The 10,174-nt window shown below is 30.5% G+C and overlaps 1 long non-coding RNA gene across 1 annotated transcript in view; it reads left to right on the plus strand.

The window, feature by feature from the left end:
• Window positions 1-2,228: 2,228 nt before the first annotated feature.
• LOC117173447 overlaps window positions 2,229-10,174 on the plus strand; it is an 11,430-nt gene continuing 3,484 nt past the window's right edge. Inside the window, exons 1-2 of the long non-coding RNA XR_004467188.1 lie at window positions 2,229-2,341; window positions 2,951-3,137. This is a non-coding gene — a long non-coding RNA (uncharacterized LOC117173447). The remainder of the gene's footprint in view (window positions 2,342-2,950; window positions 3,138-10,174) is intronic.

Genomic DNA, 10,174 nt, shown 5'->3' on the forward strand with positions numbered 1-10,174 from the left:
TAATTTAATATTGTTAAAAAATTATACATCTAATAATTTTTAATTTATCAGTTTAGAACATCAAAAGCATCAATAATTATATTCATTAAATCATTCTACTAAATTTCACTTTTTATTTTTACGAAAATTGTAATTAATAATAACCTTTTAAACTGATTCCAAAAAATTTAAAACATGTACAGACAATTTTGAAAATTATATTCAGACTCATTTCGCAACATCAGAAGCATTTGGAAAATGACATAACTGAAATATGAGTATTTTAAACATAAATAAACTTTAATTATTATACAAACGATATCAAATATTCAATTACACAAATTTCAAGTTGATTCTCGATTCATGTACTTAATTTTTTAAAAAATAATCTTTATGTAAATTAATATTGTGAAACAATTGTATCAGCTAATACAGAATTAATCTGTTAGAAACATAAAGGCATTGAACTATAATTTTCATTTCAACATTGAAATAATTGTGAATTTACATCTTTTTAAACATTTTAAATGTTATCTATAAAGATTTTATTTTTTAGTGACTTAGTATTAATTTAAGGGAGAAAATTTAAACATTTTTACATATATTTTTGAAAATTGAATGAAAATATTAATCTCAGAACTTCAGCATAATTCCGGAAAATTACCCTATTGAAATATAGAGGTACTTTAAAAATAAATTTATTTATATTATGCAAATCATAATCAATATTCCATTATATAACCTACAAGCGTACATAATTTATTTATTTGTTACTTATGTTACTTAAATTTAAGGTAACAAATTTTAATCTTTATTTAATTTAAGGTTCGAAAATAAATATTCAGCTTATATAAATTAGTCATTATACGAAATAAGAAGCATTAAACTATAATTCTCACAAAAACCTTTAAATAATTTTTAGTTAATACATTATTTTTTAAACTTTCTTTTCTAAAAATTTTCTTTATTAATAAACTCTTAAACTAATTTCAGAAAATGTAAGTTTTTGTAAAATCAGTTGATAATTAATTAATCATTTCACAACATAAGAAGATTACACTATTGTTTTCATAAAAACATTTAAATAATGTTTACATTATATTCTCATTCAAATTTGAAACTGCATTTCTCTAAATTTAATTTATTAATAAGCTTTCTAACTAAGTTAAAAAAATTAAAATATGTGTGCATATAATTTAGAAAATTGAATTTAAATGCTCATTTCACAATATCGGAGGCACCATAAAAAATGATATAATTGTAATACAAATATTTAGAAGAAAAAAAAATTATTGCGAAAGTAATAGATAATATTTAATTACATTATCTGAGAGGAAATAACATATTTATATTACTAAATATTAAACAATTTAAATCCAATCTTTATGTACTTTTATATTTTATTTTAAATTTTAATTTATATTATAATATTATTGAACTAAATGATTTCACAATATATCTATTAATTTAATAATCTTTTATATTATTTAACAAATTAGATTTTAAGAAATTATTCCAGTAACATTGAATAAACCAATTTAAAATTTATTTAAATTATATTTAATTTTAAATTTGTAAATTACAATTTAGAATTTATATAGCTACAATATTAAATAGTTATTAAATTTTGATTAGATGACGTTGAAATAAAAATACGATATTATTTTTTTTTAATCTAAAAATAATAAGTGTTTCAACATTAACGCATTAACATAATTAAAACATTAATATAATAAATTTTCTTAACTGTAATTTATCTGATAATAACTTTACGTTTTAATAACAATTTTAATTATAATTTATATAATAATATTATCAAACTTGATAATTTCGCAATATATCCATTAATTTAATAATCGCTTATATTATTTAAAAGAATGAAATTTTAAGATAAACTTTAAATAATTATTACTTTAGCATTGAATAAACCAATTAAGAATGTATTATTAAAAATAACAGCTGTTATTGAAAGTAAAGATCAAAAGTAACAGAATGCAATAATTATCGGCGATTGATAAAAGTAGAAATCTAGTTTTAAGTTCGGTTAATTTTATACGTTTAAAACAGAGGTCGCCAATCGTTATAAAATTGTAGGAATTATTAATCCAAGTATATCCAGCGGCCTACAATCCGCTATTGTGGTATGGCGAGAGAAGTCAGTCACTTTATATAAGAACAACAAACTTTATTTAAACTATAGTGCTTTGCACGCGCTACGAGCTAAAGAAAAGTATGTACACAATGCCCCACCATGCCGCTGCACTCAGACCGTGTCTGTTGCCAACTCTAGAGTGGAATTCTTCGCGACTCTGGCCATAGATACCAAGAGGGTGTACTCGATGGCGACTTCGGTCATTGCGCGGTAAGGTTAAGTTAGGTTAGTTCCCCACAAAATACGTGATTGGCTTGAACATTGTAAGATTCAACGCCCATGCGCCACTAGAGTTTACGAGTTTTTATATATAATTTAGGATTCACGAAATTATCATCATATTTCTAATCGACATTTTAACCGAGTTCCTTAATTCTAATTTTATCCCTGAATAGAATATTTGTAGGTAGATTCGCAGTATCTTAAGAATTATTATCAATTATGCCAAAAATAGTTCTTCGATATTATAATTTGGTACATTTCAATATTTCATAATTTTTCGTCGTATCTGAGACCTCGATACAAGTTCGTGACTTTTTCGTGGATTATTTTTTCCGTGTAGTAATAATTTTAGAAGAACTTCAAGAAAACTAGAAAATTTTCACTTTTATGATTTATGTTGGAATATAAGAGATACTCAACAATATTTATTATTGTGTCTTTATCAGACATACTTTTTATGTTGTCCCAGTAATGGTCGGTTTTCCTTATCTATCTTAGTTTAAAATTCATCTATTTTGTTGAAAAATTATCATTTTTTAGTTATAAATCGAACTATTTGTTAGAATTTCATGAGTTATGTTCAAAGTTCGTTTCTAGTTACAGATTGTTGTGAAACGTAGAAGAAGAGATAAGTCATGCTATTAACGAAAATAATGACAAAATTTATAATTGACTGATTAGATATTCAACGGAATTTCTCGATAATATAGCCAAAATGATAACAAAATAATAACAAAAAAGGAAAATAAACGAGTTTTATTGCAATATGCGTCTACTATAACAGGTAAGCTATGAATTGTTGAATAATTATCTGATTGAAAAGAAACTACTTGAAACTAAGTTGATAACATGAAATCAGCCTCCTGTCACCGAGAGTTGAAAATAACCCATGTTTTGAAAACGGCCATGCGGCGGCGCTAGTAGTAACTTTGTTCTATAGTTGTTTTGACTGTTATATTTATTTTGTCATGTTGAGCCGTTACAAACTCTTAAAAAAATATGAAGAAAACGGTTTATTTATGCAATTACTGTAAAAATGACACGGTGGATTTTTTAAAAAGTGTTTTTCTGTTTTTTTATCTAATCTTTTCCATTAATTATCGCTCCGATATGAAAATCAGGTTTCAAAAGTGAAGAACACCCGAAGACCCCGAATAAAAGAGTTAGAAGCTTTTCAATAATTATTAAAGATCTGAAAAGAAATGGTTTCGGTTTTATTTTCAAAAAATAATTTTAATTTTTAAAGTTTTAAAAATTTGGGTAAAAAGAATATGGAATACTTTGAGACCATTTTTTCAGGATTTACGAATTTTATAGGTAAAATGAATTTTGTCAGGGTGTGAAAAAAAGTCCTCAAAATTCATAGGAATTTTTAAATAATTGTATTGTAAGGAATTTCAAGAGAAGATTAAAAAAGGTCACAACAAATTTTGAATTATTTCCTAAAATCTTTAAAAAGTTTAAAAAATTTTTCAGGTTCCTAAGAAAAATTAAAATAATTTTTTATTTCGAAAAATTAATTTGAAGAGATTATTTTAAAAGATTTCAAAAGATTTCAAAAACAGTCAAAAAAGGATCCGAAATATTTTAAGGCAATTTTTTTAATTTTGCAAAATAAATAAACAATACAGGAAAAACTTGAATGATTTTTGGAAATTAAAAGGTTTAAAAGGTCTGGCAAGATTTTTAAAAAAATCTTATATTCGTGTGAAAATTTTAAATAATTTTTTATTTTAAAAAATGAAATTTGAGGGAAAATTAAAAAAGGTTTTTAAATATAGCAAACGATTTCCTAAAGTTTCTAAAAATAGTTTTGAAGATTTTAAAGCAAATTGTTTCAATTTGATAAGATTGCAAAATAAAAACGAACAAAAATTGATAAATTCAAGAAATATTTAGTATGATTTGAAAGAATTTCGAAGGTTTTCAAGAGAATAGACTAATTTTCTTAAAACTGCTGGGAAAATTTAGAATATTTCAAGGTAATTTTTAAAAATTTGGAATTGTATTTGTAAATTTTGGGAAAAATTCGTGTCAGTCAAAAATATTTTTAGGAATTTAAGATGCTTTAAATAGATTACAAATATTTTAAAACAAGGAAATATTTTCGAAAATGTATCGAATATTTCTTAATTGCTTTGTAACTTCTAAAAGTTCTAAACATCTTTTAAAAGGACACGAATTTTTTATATTTTGTAAAATCCTATATTATGAAAAAAAATTCTTTAAAATCTTCTAGATTCTTTTTGACAAGCCTGAAATATTTATAATTCTTTTGAATTTTCTCAAGAATTTTATGAAAATTATATTTAGATAAATTTAAAAACAATATTTTAGGATTGATCATATTTCTTGTTTATCATCTATAAATATAATATTTATATTTATTATATAGTAGAATTATATTTTAAAACGCAATATAAAAAAAAATTAGTTCTTCGTGGCTATATTTAAAAGTATTTCAATATCTGAGACTAACACAAAATAACGAAAAAATGAATAACAAAGTCATAAATTAACAAGAAAAAAATTGCTGAGTTATAAAATAAATAAATCGTGAAATTCCCATAAATATTACTATTTCTGAAATTTAAGTTTAATGAAATTTAAAATTTGCCGAAAATAATTAATAAATTATTAATTAATGATTAATTAAATTGTTTGCCTTATTCATCATTATATTAATAGCTCATAAATTAATAACCAATTGAGTTAATTCGTTTATTTTAAAAGTCGGCTTAGAAGTCGGTGAATTTTAGTTTCGGATATTTTTAAATTCGGGATTTTATTTTTTGTCCATTAAAGATCTTGTTGTTATTTGAAATTTGTAAAATTTTATAATTTGATAACAATATATATTTTTGGTATTTTTATTCATTTGTGTATTTATTATTCATTTTTAAACTATTTTTTATAAGTTCTGAATATTCATGCAATTTGTTTGCTTGTTAGAATTGTGTCAATTATGCCGCTTTTTCATATATTAAAAAAATAATACGTAAGTACATAAGTATTATTTACTACCTGACTCTATACTATGAAGAAAAAATAATTTTCAATGGTTTGTCATATTTGTTTTGTAATTTTTATGCATTTTTCCTATGGTAATACATGGTTTTGTAGAAGAAAGTTACTACTAGCGCCGCCGCACGGCCGTTTCCAACTCTCGTGACACATTTTTTGCATTGGACAGTACAGTGGAAGCACCCCCTGCATGAAATCAAGAATTTCAACCAAATTTTATGACGTTGATATAATTAGCACAAAAACTAAACTAAAAAGTCTATTAAACAGAATTCTATTTATGACCAATAGGGTGGTCTTTAATTTCGATTTTAGATTCTTCTTGGTCTCACCCCCCTATTTTGTTTGAGACACGAAAAAAATTATCTCCACCAAATTTGAGCGAAATTAATTAATATTAACATGTGGCCCAAACAAGTCAAAGATTCTCATGGAATTAACTGAGGAAAAGTACCGTAAAATTTCAAATGCAGTTAACATTTTTATATTTTATCAGAATCCTTTGTCTCTGTACAACTAGTATCTATAGACTATGTTCAAAAAATATATCTGAACGAAAAAAGTTTGTTTTATTAATTTACAAAATGGCGATCCCTAAATTTTAACCATAATCACAATTTCCAAAATAATTAAGAAAATCTCGACACATTCTTTCAAAAAGCAGAACACAACACAGCCACACAAAAAGAGTCTGGTACTTTTTACGAGACACATGAATTCCTACGTAGTTTGATCCGCTGAATCCGAATCTGAGGTCAAAATAGCACCTTTCATGATTGGTTTCCGACCTAACCTCAAAAAACGTATGTTTGTGTATATGATGGTGAAACATGGTTTTATTATAGATTTCAAGCTGCTGAATTCATATATAGTATAAGGCAGTTTTTATAAATAGTTCTACATACCACTTACTTTCGATGAAAAAACGGCTATCTGCTTTTATCATAACGCACTCTTTTGAATTTGAAAGATCGTCGTAGAGGCATTTTTCTTTTGTTCTGAGGCAAATCTCTTTTTAACATCCAACAGTATTTCAACATCATATTTTCATTCTATCTGCCCCTATATCTTTGTTCCATCACTTTGATATATTGTTTGAACCTTTCGTCCTGTTCTTTACTCTAGTTCCCAAGGTTTTCAGGGAAGTACTCAACATGAGAATCCATGAAATGTTGCTTTAAAAGCTTAAACATTTCAATTTTTTGACACTGTCAAGCGTTCTCGAGACTTGTTTTTTTCTTTCTGGGCTTTTAAGATTTCCGAGAATTTGTTCAAGGACGTTTTTGTAATCAAGCCATGCTTTTTTCTCAGTTAAAGAGATTTTTGTAACAAAAACGTCGTCTTTCAGGAGTTTTCGAATTTGAGGTCCATCAAATATTCTTTCTTTTAACTTAGCATCGGACAAATGGGAAAATTGAGACACTATATACTGAAAACATTATCCTTCTTTGTTTAATGCTTTTACAAATTATTTCATTAGACCCAACTTGATGGGTAGAGGTGGAAGAAGGAATTTTGATGGCTCCACTATTCGCTTATTAATTACGTTTATGCATCCTCGTTCCAGTGACATTCTTGATGGCAATATTTTTTTCTTATGATGATTGCCACGATCTCGGCTGTCCCATAGGCACAAGAAACAAGGATACTTCGTATTTCCTGAGTGTTGTCCCAGGAACATCGTAAGAACTTTGAAATCCCCACAAATTAGCCATTTATGGTGTTCGTACTTGATTTTTTCCAAGACGATTTTCATATCACTGTAATTTTGATTGAGTTTTGTTGCGTAAGCTATTGATATCAATGCATACTCGTTTGCGTTGTGCAATAAGACAGCCTTCAGGATTTGCTTGGAGGAGTCTATGAATAATCTCCATTCTCCATCTTTGTAAACTCCTGGCTTTAATTCGTTTATAAATCCATTAACATTCGTGCAATAGACTAAAGACAGTTTTCGATCAAAATAAAAGTATTTCCGAAAATTCTATTCTCTGTTTTGATAAACACTTGAGTTTGTCCCTTTTTCTAAATTTCCTTTTTTTCAAAGCTGAAGCAAGGTGTTCAGTGCCATATTTGAGTAATCCCAAATCTCAAATTAAGTCATTGAATTCCTTTTGTGACTACATCTCTGAGTGTCTCGTTTTTGTCTCATATGTAGTGTACTCGTCATCAGATGTTTCACATTCAATGTTGGAATCTGCACTGCTCCTTGAAAAATAGTCTGTCTTACGTTCCAGAAGTGACTTCTTTTTTCCAGTGTTTGAATGAGAAGTGTTAGCGTCTACTGGAATGTCTGCACGTTTTTTTTATTTGTGGTCCTATTACCGAAGAGACTGTGTTGTAAGTTATTAATTGTTAGTTGAAAAATTCCCAATTATCGCGCATCGTTTATGCAGAAGTAACAATTCATTTTGCGGTTTTTCCCAAATTTCTGGTACAATAAACCTCAAGCTTGCACTATTTCTACTTTCTTCGCATTTGCACGACATTAAATTGCAAGCAGAGCGTATTATATAAGGAGCCTAGCTTCCATCTTGTTCTGGAAACTTAATGTTGAAGTGTTTTGCATAAATGGTCCGAACTTTTCCAGTAATGTTCTTCCCATATTCTGGGATTTCATATTATGTGCAAACGTAACAAAATTGATTCTGATTGTTTTCACAACTATGAGTTTTTTCAAGTTTTTTATTTTGGAATCCATGGTAATTCCAATCCCCGCACTTTATGAATCCTGACCCGATCGCAGGTGAGTCCACTATCAGGGGGGTAACAACCCTCATACCTGCCCAGGGCTAAGTATGAGGGCTTTCCGGTTTTGATGAGGACAATGTCAACTCATCGCCAGGCACACTACCGCTTCATTCTCACACCTTAACGTCCCCTGCAGGGCAGCCCACCTTCGCTCGCTTCTTCACTGACTGGGCTGGAAGGTGAATCATTCTACAACTCTCTTTTCAGAGCAGTTGCCATCACTTTCAGTACCTAGCGCAGTAACATGTATCAAGCTCGGTCAACTCAATGAGGGAAAATGCCAAATTTGTAGAACTTGGGCGCGGGAGACGGAGTGGCAGGAAGGGGAGTCAAATTAGCTCTCCTTCCCATCGCAGATGGCGCTGAAGCAAAACGCCGAAGTCCACGCGCGTGCGCGCGAAGTAAATTGTTTGGCGTCGTCTGCTACATGGTGCACTGGTGACAGTTAAACAATTATTTGAAATGGATAAATAAACGTGTTCAGTGAGTGGTTGTGGACTTAAAAAAATGAATGATAAGCAATTGATAGGTCATAAGCTCACAGCACGACGTATAACTATAACCAGAGAGAAATAGAGAGTCACAATGCATTAGAAATATCAGTTGATAGAAACGTGGCGCCCCCTACTCGCCCGTATACCCGTGATGATCATTTGATTGATATGTATATATATATAATTAAAAATTTGTCATAAGGACAACCGCAGGATTTCGCCGGGAGCGGGTGCTAATCTAAAAAATTGCACCCGCTTCCAGCGAAATCGCGGTAAAATTTCAGCCATAACCACGTATCACAGCCGTGAGATAGGTGGTTACAGTCTGTAAAGGAATCAATACGACGATCCAGCAAAAACCTCGTGGACCCTAAGAACATGGAGCGACCCAAGGACAACCGCCTTTTGCATTTTTCCCGCAAGTGTTCTAGCATATTGTTGACACGCAGGGATGCTTTTTAGGCTATTAGCAAGTGAAAGCTTGGCACCTCCAAGAGCGCCGATGATAAGGACGATCAGTTTAACAGAATATTCCGGGTACAATCGTTGCAACTCTCTTATAAGGCCTCGATACCTCTCTTTCTTTTCATAATCCTTGGTTATGATGTTTTTGTCAGCTGGTGCCGAAAATTCGATAACGAACATGGTTCGCTTCTCGAAGTCAAGAAGAACCATGTCAGGCCTCGAGTGAGCAACAGAAACAATTGTCGAGAATATAAAGTTCCAGTATATACGGCACTTCCCATTCTCGACAATTGACTCAATTTCCCTAGGAGCATTTAGAGGAGCGATATTAAGGTGAATGCCGTAGGAGTGACAGAGATGGTAATAAAGTACTCTTAGTGCCGCATTGTGCCTTTGAATGTAGGTCGTTCCCGCGTGTGTTAGACAACTAGATAGTATGTGAGCTAAATGTTCGGGTTGTGCATGGCACGCCCTGCAGCTATCATCGAGAATGTCTTGGCTCAAAATGTGGCGACGGTATGTTAAGGTGGAAATGACACCGTCTTGGCATGCAAAAATGAAACCCTCTGTACCAGACTTCAATCCGGGCGATTTAAGGAAAGCAAACGTTAGCTCACAAGACATTGACTGATCCTTCACATTTCTGTGGAAGATACCGTGCATCCTCTTATCTAGGAGCTGTTCACGAAAGTTTTTCTCTTGTGCTTTCTTAATCCGGGCTTTCAGGAGTCAGTACTCGAGATAGATTAGATTTGATGCATTTTGATCACCCCTAATACTGAAGTCAAGTCCGACTATTTCAGCAGCCTCCTCCGCTGCTTTGTATAGAAATGCTCCTTTGCCCACTTCTTCGTTATTCCTGACCATTTTAAGAAGAGGGTCTCTTCCATTTGCATCTCTATGTGCTGTACCCAGAATAATCCTGTTGTGAAGACATTCAAGACTCAATATTCCGCGACCCCCTTGACGGCGTGAGTTGTACAGTCGCTCGTTCTTCGTCCATGGAACTACTCCAAATGAATAGAGTAGTACCGGGACGGCAAGCATGTTCGTTGCAGATACTTTGTTCCTCGCCGACAGTTCGGAA

Source organism: Belonocnema kinseyi, chromosome 5 (assembly GCF_010883055.1).
Source record: "Belonocnema kinseyi isolate 2016_QV_RU_SX_M_011 chromosome 5, B_treatae_v1, whole genome shotgun sequence".
In the NCBI taxonomy this organism is placed as follows: Eukaryota; Metazoa; Arthropoda; class Insecta; order Hymenoptera; family Cynipidae; genus Belonocnema; species Belonocnema kinseyi.